Source organism: Dasypus novemcinctus, chromosome 1 (genome assembly GCF_030445035.2).
Source record: "Dasypus novemcinctus isolate mDasNov1 chromosome 1, mDasNov1.1.hap2, whole genome shotgun sequence".
Lineage (NCBI taxonomy): Eukaryota > Metazoa > Chordata > Mammalia > Cingulata > Dasypodidae > Dasypus > Dasypus novemcinctus.
Genome location: NC_080673.1, coordinates 5,161,363 through 5,175,445, shown reverse-complemented (window position 1 = coordinate 5,175,445; position 14,083 = coordinate 5,161,363). Strand labels below are relative to the sequence as shown.

Below are 14,083 nucleotides of genomic sequence, written 5' to 3'. Positions count from 1 at the left end.
ATGCTGGAAATACAGAGTTCCCATATACTACCCTTATAATTAACACTATGCATTACTGTGGTAACTTTGTTACAATTGATAAAAGAATATTATTATAATTGTACTATTAACTATAGCCCCTAGTTCTCATTAGGGTTCATTGTGCTATGGAGTACTGTGTTTTTTATTTAATTGTTATTTTAGTAACTTACATACAACCTAAAATATGTATTTGACATATTCGGTTCCAAAGAAGTGATTACAGAATAGCCAATTGGAAACATTACAGTAAGTTACTTTATCACAGTAACAGTATCAGAGATCACAGTTACCAGGGACAGAAAATCCCATTCCAAACAGGCTTAAGGAAAAAAAGTGAAGTTTATTGCCCTGTGTAAACTGAAAAACACGGGGCTGCATGGGGCCGGCTTTAGGCAGCCTGGTCTGTGGCTCAGGGAAATCGCCAGCGCTTGGGTTCTCCCATTCCAAACTGGCTAAAAGGTTCTATTTTAATGACTGAACACCAGTTTTCAGAGTTCAGGGAGTCTCGCCCTCTTGGGGGTCGAAAACAATGCCAGAAACACAGTGAAAATATCTGTCAGCTCATTTGCAGGAATACCTCTTTCCATATAGGGAGACACATCGATCAGAGCGAGCGGCATGAAACCTGGTGGCAGCTTCAGAACCACAGCCAGAGAAGTGTGTCCCCCTTGGATTTGACCCTGTTAAGTAAAAATGGGATCTGACTGAGCCATCAAAACTCTCACCTTAGTGTACATGCAGGTCTCCAGTTATTCTGCTTTCAACATCCAGCACAGTTTTTATGTTCTTTTTATAGCATTCCTTTTTTGCAAGTCTGCATAGCATTTCATAGTGAAAATTACTGCCAGACAAAGGCTTATGAAGCAATTTTATTGCCACTTCTGTTTTCTGAGGGATCTTTTTATACATACAGCCCAAGACGGCATCAGTCTTTTTCTGCTGAGGCGATATTATGGTTTCATATCTACAGCAAGTAATTACTCACTATTACTCCCTGGCTTTTTTCTACATTGCTGTTTCCTAAATAGCAGCCTTCCTTTTTATATCTTTGTGGATTATTATTTCTCCCCAGGTGGATTGCCTTACATTTATCTATATTAAATCTCTTCCATTTACTTCACTTCTCACTAAGCTTGCCAAATTGGACTACGATTTAATCTCTCTCTTATCTCTTGCTCTCACTTTCTTTCTATCCTCCCTACTTTCCTTCCTTTCCTCTGTTTTCTTCCTTCCTCCCACCTTCCCTTCTCCTCCCTCCCTCACACCTTCCTTCCTTCTTGTCTTTCTGGCTTTCTACCTTTTCTAGTTTCATGGCAGCACGCTGTTTCCTTCTTCCCATTAGTAGACAGACTGCTGGATATGGGTCTTGTCCGCGATGAATCCCCGTGGTGTGACATGTTATACCTCCCCCATTCGAGAGGGAACTGTTAATAAGTACTTACCTTCAGCATTCTGACTGCCAGCAAATGTTTTCCTTTATTAAGGGGATAGCAGCAATGGCTGTGGATTTGGTTTTATTGGAGTGGGATTAGTTTCATATTTGGACTCTTAACTGTTGCAGTGCTCTTTTTCCCTCATTGATTGATTTGGTTTCCCTTATGATAATTACATTTTTGAAAGTCAGCAACTTTGCATTTCCTCTCCTCTTTAAGATCGGCATTGATCTGAAGGGGCTCCCATTCATATGCATATTTAGCACACGTCCACCTTTGCGTTTTACCACATTTCCCAGGCTTCGCCAAGACTGTTGTTGTAAACAGCAGCATTCCGTGGGTAGCAACTTGATTTTGAGTCAAGATTCCTGCTTCTGGGAAGTGGATGTGGCTCAAGGATTGGGCTTCCACCTACCACGTGGGAGGTCCCAGGTTTGGTTCTCCGTGCCTCCTGGAGAAGGTGAGCTGACGCAACAAGACGACACAACAGAGAAGAGATACAAAGGGGAGAGACAATGAGAGACATAACAGTCAGGGAGCTGAGGGGGCTCAGGCGATTGAGGGCTCTCTCCCACGTGGGCGGCCCTGGGTTCATTCCCAGTGCCCCCTAAAGAGAAGACAAGGAGACACAGCGAGCACACAGCAAATGGACACAGAGCAGGCAGCAACCAGCAACGAGGGGGGATAAATTAATAAATCTTTAAAAGAAAAAAGATTCCTGCTTCCTTAGTCACACTTAGTCGCACTAAATCACAGATTCCACTGGTGCAGGAATATGAGCACAAACTACTGTCTGAGAAATCTCCAAGAGGCTATGATTTTGAAAAAACAACTTCAAAAATCAAATTACTGGGAAACAGACTTGGCCCAGTGGTTAGGGCGTCCGTCTACCACATGGGAGGTCCGCGGTTCAAACCCCGGGCCTCCTTGACCCGTGTGGAGCTGGCCCACGCGCAGTGCTGACGCGCGCAAGGAGTGCCCTGCCACACAGGGGTGTCCCCCGCGTAGGGGAGCCCCACGCAAGGAGTGCGCCCCTAAGGAGAGCCCCCAGTGTGAAACAAAGTGCAGCCTGCCCAGGAATGGCGCCGCCCACACTTGACCTGCCGCTGACGACAACAGAAGCGGACAAAGAAACAAGACAACAAGACAACAAGACGCAGCAAAATAGACACAGAGAACAGACAACCGGGGGAGGGGAGGGAATTAAATAAATAAATAAATCTTTGGGGAAAAAAAATTTAAAAAAAAGAAAAATCAAATTACTATGAAAATATGTAACAAGAAGAGATCGTTTATAACTGGAAGCGCAGAGCTTGTGGCAGAGAATACAGGGCCTGGGTCAGTTAGTCGTGCTTGTCTCTGACGTACGCCTGAGCCCTCCTGCAGCTCTGGTTAGAGCCTGCTGTGGGGATGTAAGTGTGGGCCAGTCAGCAGGCTTGCCAGCCCCTCTCTTCCGTGTTTTCTTCATTTCTTCCCGTCCTGATGCACACGCCACTTTTGAAATGTTGCTGAATTCTTGGGATAATCCCGGAATCAAGTAAGCTTGGGCCACACTGAACATTCAGGCCAAAAAAATTTTTTAATTTATTTATTTATCCTCCCCCACCCTGGCCCCTGTTAGGCTTTTGCGCTCGCTGCCCGCTGTGTCCATTCGCTGCGCGCACTCTGTGTCTCCTTGTCTTCTCTTCTCTTCAGGGGGCACCGGGGACCTAACCGGGACCTTTGATGTGGGAGAGAGGCACCCAGTCGCTCGAATCCTCTCAGCTCCCGGTTTGCCGTGTCTCCCGTTTCCCAACTCTGTGCCTCCTTTGTTGCATCATCTTGCTGCACCAGTTCTCGGCGCATGCGGGCCACCTCACTTTCACCAGGAGGCCCCGGGAACCGAACCCGGGACCCCCCATATGGAAGAGGGGAGCCCAATCACTTGGCCCACATCCACTGCCCAAAGATTTATTTTGTTCATTTATTCTCCGCCCCACTGCCCATTGTTTGTGGTGGCTGTCTGCTCTCTGTGTCCATTCTCTGTCTGCTCTCTGGACTCTCGTCTTCTCTTTAGGAGGCACCAGGAACCCAACCTGGGACCTCCCATGTGGCAGAGAGGCCCTCAATTGCCTGAACCACCTCAGCTCCTAAATTTTTTAAATTATTCATTTCAGAGCTGGAATGGACTTTAAAAGGAACTAATCAAACTCGTTTTCAAAATACGAAGTGCCTTCCCTGGTCTCAAACAGTTAAATCACTGCTCGGTCCACACCGCGATCCAGGGTGCAACGTGGCATGGTAGCTAAAGCGTGGGCTCTGGTGTCTAACCAACACACGCTCCAGAACCAGCAGGAAGAAGTGATGCGGGTATTTATTTGTAGTCTACATGGGAAACCCAAGAAAATTGACTAAAGAGGAGCCAGCTCTTCCTAGTCATGTTTCTGAGTGAAAAGAATGAATATTATTAAAGTGTCAATTATGCCTCATTAATTTTAGGTTGAATTCTGTAGGCAGAACAGACAACAATCAAATTCTGAAAAGGAATATTGAGGGCAAATGTGTCTTAAAGATATATATACATGAACATAATAATTATTAAAGGATGTGCCAGACAAAACAGGGAAAGAAAGGGTACCCTATTTAATAATTAGCAATGAAAAAACTTAATGATCCAATTAGAACAAAGGCATTTTGTAGCTGCCTTTTACACCATGGGAGAAAATAAATTCCAGTTGAATTAAAAGCAGGGAATGTAAATTTGCCACACAATAAGAAAACTAGAAAAAAGAAGGTGGGAAACGGACTTTGGCCCAGTGGTTAGGGCGTCCGTCTACCATATGGGAGGTCCGCGGTTCAAACCCCAGGCCTCCTTGACCCGTGTGGAGCTGGCCATGCGCAGTGCTGATGCGCGCAAGGAGTGCCGTGCCACGCAAGGGTGTTCCCCGCGTGGGGGAGCCCCACGCGCAAGGAGTGCGCCCGTGAGGAAAGCCGCCCAGCGTGAAAAGAAAGAGCAGCCTGCCCAGGAATGGCGCCGCCCACACTTCCCGTGCCGCTGACGACAACAGAAGCGGACAAAGAAACAAGACGCAGCAAATAGACACCAAGAACAGACAACCAGGGGAGGGGGGGGAATTAAATAAATAAATAAATCTTTAAAAAAGAAAAAAAAAGAAAAAAGAAGGTAAATATATGAATTTTTACTGGGAAAGGGCTTTAAAAATATAAAACATGAAACCTGCTAAGGAAAAGATAAATACATTTGGCTACATAAATATATAAAACTTATGTACATAAAAAAATTGAGACCCTATGATTAATGAGAAAATGACAGACAAGGAGTTAGTACTCATTCCTTCCTTTACCCACCATGTTATGCTGTTGAACACCTGCCATGTTACGTCCTTTCTCTGTGCTTGTTGTACAGCAGTAGGCTACAGACAAAAACACCTGCCCCTGTAGCAGGGAGAGCTTACAATAAAAATAATTAGGAGACCAAGCAGTAACCCCCTCCCTTACAGAAAAATGTGCAAAGGACAGGAGCAGACCATTCACCTCACGTAAAAATGGCAGCTAGTAAGTCTGTATTTGTAATGGTCTAAATTCTGCCAGCAACTGGCACCACCGTGTGGGGCCTCGCTGCTGGCAGGTCAAGCCTTTGCCAGCAGCTGCTGATCTGTCCTCGTGCCTTCAGCCGTGCCTGGCCATCTCTGCTTTCAGGGACCCAGGTTCTGGAGCCTACAGCCTGCTTTGGTACCTGGTTCCTGCATGCGAAGTCCATATAACCCTGGGCAGATTGCTTCACCTCTCTGTGCCTCAGTTTTCCTCATCTATCAAGTGCAGATTAAAATAGCACCTACTGGGAAGCAAATGTAGCTCAAGCAAAAGTAGGTCCAGCAACCACAAACCTACCACGTGGGAGGTCCGGTGACTCCTAAAGAAGATGCACAAAACAGCGAGCTGGCATGGCAGACTGATGCAACAAGATGACACAACAGGATGATGCAACAAGGAAACAATGAGAGACACAACAAGCAGGGAGTGGAGATGGCTCATATGGGAGGTTCTCAGTTCAGTTCCCAGTGCCTCCTAAAAAAACAAAAACAAAAAAAAAAAAACGAGCAGACCGTGAGTGCAAACAACGGGGGTAGGGGTGGGGGTGGAGAAATAAATTTTAAAAAATAAATCTTAAAAAAAAAAAACTAGTACCTACCTCAGTGTTAGGATGAACTGCCAAAATATGTAAGCTAATACATGTAAAGTGCTTGCTTACACAGTGCTTGGTGCCGAGTGACTTATTTTTTCTTCTTTTTATTTTTTTTTTGAGGTACCCGGGCCCCATTTGTGGTGGCTACCCTGAGTTGGTTTTCACACTTGTATGTTGTTTGTTTGCTCGTTGTTTCTTTTTAGGAGGCAACGGGCCGAACCCGGGACCTGCCACGTGGGAGGCAGGGGCTCAAGCACTTGCACCAGCCCCGCTTCGCGAGGGAGTTCTTAGTAAATAACAGTTAACGTGGTCCCCCCAGGGAGGTCCAGGGGCGGTCCTAGATGGGCAGTTGTAGGGGTAGAAGCTAAACACCCCTCCCCACAGGTCGTGGGAGTGGGGTCCCTGCTCACGGCGGCCCCACAGCCCTCCCCGCCGGGGAAGCTCAGGCCCAGGAGCCAGCGCCTTCCCTGGGTGCCGTCCCGTGCGGAGGCTGCATCGTGGGCCATGCAGCGCCTGCATTCCCTTCTGCTGACCTCGTGAACTAGCTCTTGATGGTTCACTGCGTTCTAATAAGCCCCTACCTTGCCTGTGTCTCGAGCCAATGAGAAGCAATGGAAGAGACTCGACGGAAGGCCTCTAGAAACCACCCAGGCAACAAGTGAGCAGAGAAATCGGGGAGCTTTCCTCCCACAGCCTTGCTGAAAGCACCCCTCGTCCTTGCGTGTTCTTCTGCCCGCGGCTCGAGCATGCCCACAGTGAACACCACAGCCCCAGGTGGTATTTCCATACAGCGCATCCTGCCTTGCAAACGGCCGAGGTAGCAAAACCGCCGTTCTCCCAGGTGAGAGGGAGATGGAAGGTTCACATTCCAAACAGCTGATAGGAAACTGCAGGGTCTCTTGCATCCTTGACTCAGGAGCAAGGCCGTGAATAACTAAAACTTCTGAGACGTCTTTATGACCCTGCTCCTTTATAAAGCTCCTTAAGGAAGGAGAAAGCACTGCATGGAGAATTGTGACCCTGGTATAACTCTAGGGCTATCATGGCTCACAAAACCAAGCTATATTTCAATGTGACAATAAAAACCTAGCTCCTGGCCACAAATATAGATGTCCAAAAACATAGAATATGTCCAAATTCTTGTTTTCTAATTTGGAAATTCTCCAACTCTCAAGATTTGCAAACAGGAATATTATACTTCAGCAAAAATTCATATTCAAGTATATTAATGCAGTTGTAAAACATAGGACAGATAAGATATATGGCACTGGTACATGAATATAAAATTAATAGAAATCTTTTGAAAATGACTCCTCATTGCAGATTTGATTTTAATTGTAGCAGAGCCTGGTTTCACCTTAGTTTTTCCTGAACTCATGTTCTCTGTGATAGTCCACAATTAAATGAAGCATTTACATAAGGACAGTTTTGCCTAGTGAACAATACACAGAGAACTATTAACTTCATAGAATATCCCAGTGATAAACTATAGGTCAGTTGTATAAATGAGTAAAACTGACTGTTTTAGAAAAACAGTAAGGACTGGTAGAGACTGTAAACTAAAGATAAGCCTCCCTACCTAAAGGGGGCAGCATCTACTCAATTCCCACCAATTGTTCCATTTAGGATGAGTGTCCACGGATGCAAGATCTTCCAAGTTTTTTAAAGCAAATCAGAAATCCTGATTTCTATGAAAACATTCCCAATTTTTAAATTTTAAATCCTATGCAAAAAAGCAAACTAAATCACTATACAAACAAATGAAACACACCTGAAATCCAGAAATGGTTCATAGGTTACAGTTTCCAAGCTCTGTGGCTAGAGTCGGATTTGAAATTTTTTTAGGTGATTTACTATTTCAAATGTCATTTGTGTTTCACAGCAAATGGAGAATTCTCCTAAAGCATTGGATAGGAAAATATAAATGCATAAAGCAATAACATTGATTGCTTAAACCAGAACATTTTATCCATATAAGAACCATCATTAGAAACTTTAATAAGCCACAGAATGCAGAATTTTCTGGCATTTTATGAATCAAGCTAGCTGCATGGGGCAGCCTAACCAAGTTTCTTTCTTTCTTTCTTTCTTTCTTTTTAAGATTTATATTATTTATTTCTCTCCCCCTCTCCCTTGTTGTCTGCTCTCTGTGTCCATTCACTATGTGTTCTTCTTCGTCTGCTTGCATTATCTGGTGGCACTGGGAAACTGCATCTCTTTTTTTGTTGTGTCATCTTGCCGTGTCAGCTCTCCATGTGTGTGGCACCATTCTTGGGCAGGCTGTGCTTTTATCATACAGGGTGGCTCTCCTTATGAGGTACGCTCCTTGTGTGTGGGGCTCCCCTACGCGGGGGACACCCCTGCGTGGCACGGCACTCCTTGCGCGAATCAGCACTGCGCATGGGCCAGCTCCACACGGGTCAGGAGGCCCTGGAGTTCGAACCCTGGACCCTCCATATGGTAGACAGATGCTCTATCAGTTGAGCCACGTCTGCTTCCCCTAACCTAGTTTCTTGAATAAGGATTTCCCATGATGCCCTATCACAGACCTATTAAATTATGGAGTTCCGAAGAACAAACCATGGGTAGCTGATGAGTAAATACTTCAGTTCATTTAGCACTAAAAGCTATCTGAAGCATAGGTTAAATGTGTTCTAAGGCAATTGCTTCAGATTAAGAAGCTGACACTTGCCCTTCCTGCCTATTTCCATTTCCACTTTGTGTCCTAACTTTCTTCTTCCAGATCAGTCAGTTCTCTCTTCCTGGTCCAACTGCATCATCTCTATGATACCAGTAATTCTTCTTAATTATCTAAGCAGATCATTTCTATTGGTTGTAAAATACATTATTCCATTTTCTTCCCCCAGACTTACATAATCTGCAATATTACCCTCAGGCTAATATTTAAAAATGAGTCTCAGGAAGCCTTAGCACCCTGTCCTCACACCCGCTACCTCCTGCTGCTGAAAAGCTCCCCTGCCCCTTGTCCATCTGCATGAAGACAGTGGCGGTCCTTGCGGGGAGTGCCGGGCTGGCTTCCGATTCACGGCACAAATGGAAGCAAAACAGGCTTCTGGCTTTCTTTCCCGCCTCCTCTTCCTTAGTTTGTTCATCTTGCCGTGTTCAAGAGCTACAGAAGATTCCTATTATAAATGATGAATTAGAGTCAGGCCTTCAAAACCAAAAAGGAAAAAAAATAGTTGGGGAATCCCTGTGGATTCAGCACTCACAGTAGAAAGCCATAAGAAATTTGGTTTTCCCATGAGTAGACCTCTGGGACGGGGGTGAGGGAGGTAGGGCAGGGGTGAGGTGTGCAGGAAGTGACAGGATCACTCTGCCCTTAAAGAAGCATCGTGTGGAAGTTAATGACTACGTTTAGAAACGTTCAGAGAACAGGAAACCAGAGGCCAGCTACTGTGTCTGGCCCTAGAAATACTAAGATGGAAAAGACAATACTAAGTTATCTTATTGAGATAAGGTAGATAAAATGTGAGCTTGTCCTCAGGGATCTCAGAGTCTTAGAACAGATAATTTAAATGTAATGTTTACAGTAGTCACAGTGTGTACCCGATGCGGAGGAAGTACAGCGAAGCAAGAGTGAAATCCTCTGTGAGGGAGTGAGGGAGGGCTTCAAGGAAAGTTTAGCTGCTGGAACAGGGTTCTGAAGAAAGAGTTGAGTGGAAAGACTAATGAGGAGGGGCCTTCCAGGCATGATGGAGAAGCGCCGATGTAACTAAGGAGGAAGAGGCGGCAGATCTGCCCCAACCTAACAAAGACGTGGGCTCTTCCCAGTCCCCAAATGTAGACATGTCTGCGTAGGGGGCCTTGAAATCATGAGACTGCTCAGAGCCAGTCAGGCTAGCTGGGGTCGATTAGTAAAGAGGAGAATTCTAAGCAGTGGACGGTGCAGGTTGACCAAGGCAGGAGAGGGGGCCCCTGAGGCTGGGGCGGACGTCTGGGGGAGGCCGAGCAGCGAGAGCCGGTGAGTTCTGCTCGTTGGAGCCCAGAGCCGCTCGTTGGTTGGCAGCAACACGAACCAGGGAGTGATGAGAAATTAGAGCAGGGTTTTTGTTTCTATTTAAGATTTATTTTTATTTATTTATTTCTCTCCACTCTCTCCTTATTTTGCATTTGCTCTGTCCGTTTGTTGTGTGCTGATCCTCTTTTTTAGGAGGCACTGAACCTACCGCGGATCTCTGGTGTGGTAGGCAGGAGCCCAAACACAGGAGCCACCCATTTCCCTAGAGCAGGGGCTCTTAACCTTTTTTGTCCCACAGACCCCTTTGCCAGTCAGGTGAACACCAAGGACCCCTTACTAAGTCCACGCTACATTGTGTATTGTTTGATGATTATATCACACCTGCACCCGCACAAAAATAACGTGTTTTTGAATTTCAATTCCAGCTCAGGGACCCCTCGTTAAGAACCCCTGGCTTAGAGTACTTAGGGCAGGACCCCCTGGTGTAGAGCCTTTCAGCCCACCTGCCTCGGGGAGGTGTGAACCATCCAAACCAGGAGGGCAAAGGCACAGGCGGAGCGAGAGCTCACCTGCAGCGCAGGTACAGAGACCCACAGGTTCTATGGTCATGGCAGATGGGGTTCAGTGCCATCTCAGTTGGCCCTTCTTTTGAGTTTGTGTTTCTGTGTGATGGAGCTGGACTCAGATCTGAGCTTGGTCCACAAGCCTCTCCTGTTACTTTTACCGGAACTGCAGTTAATGCTGGGGTTTAATGTATACCCAGGGGACGTCAATCTCTGTGCTAGCCAGGCCCTGAGCCTCAACAGACTTCAGCTCCTACGCTCTGGTTTATAGGACTTACCCCACTCAGCTAACATGGAGGTGAAGAAGGTCAACCACCACACCAGGGAGCCAAGAGTGCCTACAACTGAAAGCAGGAGAATTGCATCCAGTATCCATGTGGAATCTAAGCCCCCTCTTGACATAGATGTGGAGTGGACACAACCATCCCAGGGTCCACAGGATGGAAGAAGAGTATGGATTAGAGTGGACTTACTGATATTCTATTCATGAACTATTGTGATTAGTCATCGAAGAAAATGTGGCATTGGTGTGGAGAAAGTGGCCATGGTGGCTGCTGGGGGTAGGGAGTGGGAGGAAGAGATGAGATGTGGAGGTGTTTTGGGGACTTGGAGTTGTCCTGGGTGGTGCTGCAGGGACAGTTACTGGACATTGTATGTCCTCCCCTGGCCCACTGGGTGGACTGGGGGAGAGTGTGGGCTATGGTGTGGACCACTGACCATGAGGTGCAGCAGTGCTCAGAGATGTATTCACTAAGTGCAATGAATGTCTCATGATGATGGAGGAGGTTGTTGTTGTGGGGGGAGGAGTGGGGGGGGAATATATGGGACCTCATATTTTTTTAATGTAACATTTAAAAAATAAAGACAAACAAAGAAGATGCAGTGCTGGCTGGGGAAAACAGGAGAAAGGCGGGTCGGAAGGATCGGAGGCAGCGAGTGGGGGCGAAGGGACAGGAGCAGCTCTGGCCGACAAGCCCGCCCACGGCCCACTGCGGGGGAGCCCCAGCGCAGGCGGGAGGGGGGAGCCGGGGCTGCGGCTGAGGGGGGCCCGCGCACCCCGGTGGCCGACCCGCGGGCCGCAGGCTGCCGGGCACCCGCCTCTGCCGCCCTCGGGGACCCCAGCCCCAGCCCCCGGCGCCAGGAAGCCCCCCCGTTAGCCCCGGCGGCGCCCGTTCTCCCCGCGTGCGCGTGGCGGAGCGTGGGCGTGAATCCCCTCCCCGAGGACGCGCGGCTCCGGCCGCAACACAGGCCCCAGCGCAGCGAGGCGGGGCTCGGAGGCGCGGGAGGGCGCGGGAGGGCTCCGCGCCAGAGACGCCTAGCGGCGGGGGCCGCGCCCCTGGTCCCGGCCGCCCCCCAGGTCCTGGCCGCCCCCCCCCCCCCGCCCCAGGTCCTGGCCGCCCCCTCAGGTCCTGGCCGCCCCCTCAGGTCCTGGCCGCCCCCCCCCCCAGGTCCTGGCCGCCCCCTCAGGTCCTGGCCGCCCCCTCAGGTCCTGGCCGCCCCCTCAGGTCCTGGCCGCCCGCCACCCCCCGGGTCCTGGCCGCCCGCCCCCCCATGTCCTGGCTGCCCCCCCCCAGGTCCTGGCCACCCCCTCAGGTCCTGGCCGCCCCCTCAGGTCCTGGCCGCCCCCCCCCCCAGGTCCTGGCCGCCCCCTCAGGTCCTGGCCGCCCCCTCAGGTCCTGGCCGCCCCCACAGGTCCTGGCCGCCCCCCTGCAGGTCCTGGCCGCCCCCTCAGGTCCTGGCCGCCCGCCACCCCCCCGGGTCCTGGCCGCCCGCCCCCCATGTCCTGGCCGCCCCCCCCCAGGTCCTGGCCGCCCCCTCAGGTCCTGGCCGCCCCCCCTCAGGTCCTGGCCGCCCCCTCAGGTCCTGGCCGCCCCCCCCCCAGGTCCTGGCCGCCCCCTCAGGTCCTGGACCGCCCCCTCAGGTCCTGGCTGCCCGCCCCCCCCGCCCCCTGGTTCCTGACCACCCCCTCAGGTCCTGGACCACCCCCTCAGGTCCTGACCGCCCCCTCAGGTCCTCGCCGCCCCCCAGGTCCTGGCCGCCCCCTCAGGTCCTGGCAGCCCCCCAGGTCCTGGACCGCCCCCTCAGGTCCTGGCCGTCCGCCACCCCGCCCCCTCAGGTCCTGGCGCCCCCCCCAGGTCCTGGCTGCCCCCCCCAGGTCCTGTGCTCCCCCCCAGGTCCTGGCTGCCCCCTCTCAGCCAGGCCGCGGGTCCCCGGCCCCCGCAGCGGACGGGCGGGGAAGAGGCCGGGCGCGGGACACACTTCGGCCTTTCAGCTCGAGGGCCCCGCGGCGGGAGCCACAGGCCACTTGAGGCTTAGGAGGTATCGCGGTGGGCCAGGGGGAGTCCCAAGGGCTGGTGTGGGGGGCTCAAGTACCCCCACCGCCCCCTCGGCCCGGCGCCTGTCGTGATCCCCCTACATGGAGGAGGAAGTGGAAACGAGAGGGAAGGAACAGGCCGAGCTCACCCAGCCAGGGGGCCTGCCTGCAGAGGCCGCGCCCTCGTCACCCGTCTGTCCTTCAGGAAGTGCAGCCGTCCCAGGTCCCAAGTGACAGGGCAGCTCCCCACCGGCAAGGGTCCACGACTTTCAAGCCACAGTGAAGTCAGAAGCACCGCTGCCAAAGCATGGGTGCATAGTTTTAGAGCAACTGAGAAAGAAATACCACTGCCTCTAAGCACGTTTCAAAATTCCTCTAACATAAAGGCAAAGTAAGACAGGCGTGAACAAGTAAAAGGATTTTAAAAATCTGCTTGACAATAAAGCAACCTAAAAATGAAAAACGGGGGAAATCTACATGATACTCCTTAGAAAAGCATGGCTAAATTTACTAACATTCCCCAAACCCTTAATGGAAGAGATGTTTTACAGAGAAGGAACCAAAAATGAATGACAAAAAAATGGAAAAGACACCCAACCTGTTTAATCATTTTCTAAATGTAAAGTAAGCCAACAGAGGGAGAGTGTTTTTCACCTGTAAAGTTTGCAGCCACGAGCCCCCTCAGTTTCTCCATTGTCAGTTCCATACCCGAGAGGTCAAGGTCGTTTTCTCCCTTTTCAACGGCATAACTGCTTTCAGCAGTCATGAGAAACCTGGCTCCGGGGTCCTCACATTTGCTCATCACCAGTCCCTTCTACATATCCAGTCTCCCGTCACCCACCGCCCAGCCCCTTGTCTGCTGGGACTCTGACACCCTGTGCAGGCTGCCACCTCCCCCGCCCCAGCCTGGTGCCCGCTTCACCCCTCGTGGGTTCGTACACCCTGCGCTCTCCCGCCCTCCCACCCGGGCACCCTCCGTGGCCACCCTCCTTCCCCGCTGGGCTCTGCCATTCCCCTCTGCGGATGCCCACTGTTTGATCCCAGCTTTAATTCAGACACTTCCAAAATGATACATCTGCTGGTGTAGATAACTGGCTCAAGGGCCTAGGTGTTGTTTTCTTTAATTAGAGAAGTCGTGTTTTTACATAAGGAGCATACAGGACATACAGGATTCCTGCACACCGCCCCACCACCAACATCTTGTGCTGGTGTGGAACATTTGTTACAATTGACAATAGCACTTTTTAAACAATTGTATTTTTCAACAGGCGTTACCCTTTGTTGCAATTGATGAAAGATCATTAAAATAGATCTATCACCCATTGTTTGCATTAGATGTATTTTCCCCCATAGGCCGTAGTTCTTTTTTTAAAAAAAGATTTATTTATTTCTACACCCCCCACCCCCACCCCACACCCCTCATTGCCTGCTCTGTGTCCATTTGCTCCGCGTTCCTCTGTGTCTGCTTGTCTTCTCTTTAGGCGGCACCCGGAACCGATCCAGGACCTCCAGAGTGGGAGAGAGGTGCTCAATCTCTTGTGCCACCTTAGCTCCCTGATCTGCTGTGTCCCTTATTGTGTCTCTGTG

General features: G+C 50.1%; 1 long non-coding RNA gene across 16 annotated transcripts in view; it reads right to left on the bottom strand.

Annotated features, from left to right (window-relative positions):
• The window catches only part of LOC111761428 (uncharacterized), a 40,674-nt gene extending 27,839 nt beyond the window's left edge, over positions 1-12,835 (bottom strand). For 8 of the 16 annotated variants that reach the window (XR_011648343.1, XR_011648362.1, XR_011648364.1 and 5 more), the window contains exon 1: positions 599-11,155. This is a non-coding gene — a long non-coding RNA (uncharacterized lncRNA). Of the gene's footprint in view, positions 1-598; positions 11,156-12,645 lie in introns of those variants that run through there. The other 8 variants (XR_011648344.1, XR_011648352.1, XR_011648349.1 and 5 more) reach the window with 8 other exon arrangements.
• Between the last annotated feature and the right edge of the window lie 1,248 nt (positions 12,836-14,083).